This window comes from Priapulus caudatus, unplaced genomic scaffold, assembly GCF_000485595.1.
Source record: "Priapulus caudatus unplaced genomic scaffold, Priapulus_caudatus-5.0.1 Scaffold153, whole genome shotgun sequence".
Taxonomy (NCBI): Eukaryota; Metazoa; Priapulida; class Priapulimorpha; order Priapulimorphida; family Priapulidae; genus Priapulus; species Priapulus caudatus.
In genome coordinates this window covers 456088-456813 of record NW_014577214.1, presented here as the reverse complement: position 1 = coordinate 456813, position 726 = coordinate 456088, and positions in this window count along the sequence as shown.

Below are 726 nucleotides of genomic sequence, written 5' to 3'. Positions count from 1 at the left end.
TCTCTACCTCTCTCTCTCTCTCTCTCTCTCTCTCTACCTCTCTCTTTCGTCGTCCGCGCGGGAAATCACGCCAGCACGCAGACGTCGCTAGTCCGACGTAGCGCCGCTGTCGTACACGCGCATGCGCACACGCGCACGCTCGCACGCGCACGCTTGCCGAATTAGAGCCTACTCCATCGGGCGGTGGACGCTGCTGCTGCGAGTTCTACCGACACTACTGGTGAGCTATCTACAACTTTCCAGACAAGATTTACGGAGCTGTGAGCCGATGCCCGCTGACTGCCAGCACTAACGTCGATTGTGAAGCGACAATGCGCGCGACGGACTTTAGCTGGTGCGTCGGCAGCGATCGCAGCGCCGCCACAGCGCGTCTGCGCGGATGTGCGGCCATTAGGCGGGATGACAATTATCGGCAGACGGTAATCTGAATTTACCGTGATTATGTCGCGCCTGCGTTAGTCGTTAGCAGTAGTAGTAGCCGCAGTAGTAGTAGCAGTAGTAGCAGTAGTAGTAGTAGCAGTAGTAACAGTAGTAGCAGTAGTAGCAGTAGTAGTAGTAGCAGTAGTAGTAGCAGCAGCAGCAGTAGCAGTAGTAGTAGTAGTAGTAGTAGCCGCAGTAACAGCAGCCATAACAGTAGCAGCACCACCACCATCAGCAGCAGCAGCAGCAGCAGCAGCAGCAGCAGCGCAGTAGCAGCACAACACCATCAGCAGCAGCAGCAGCAGC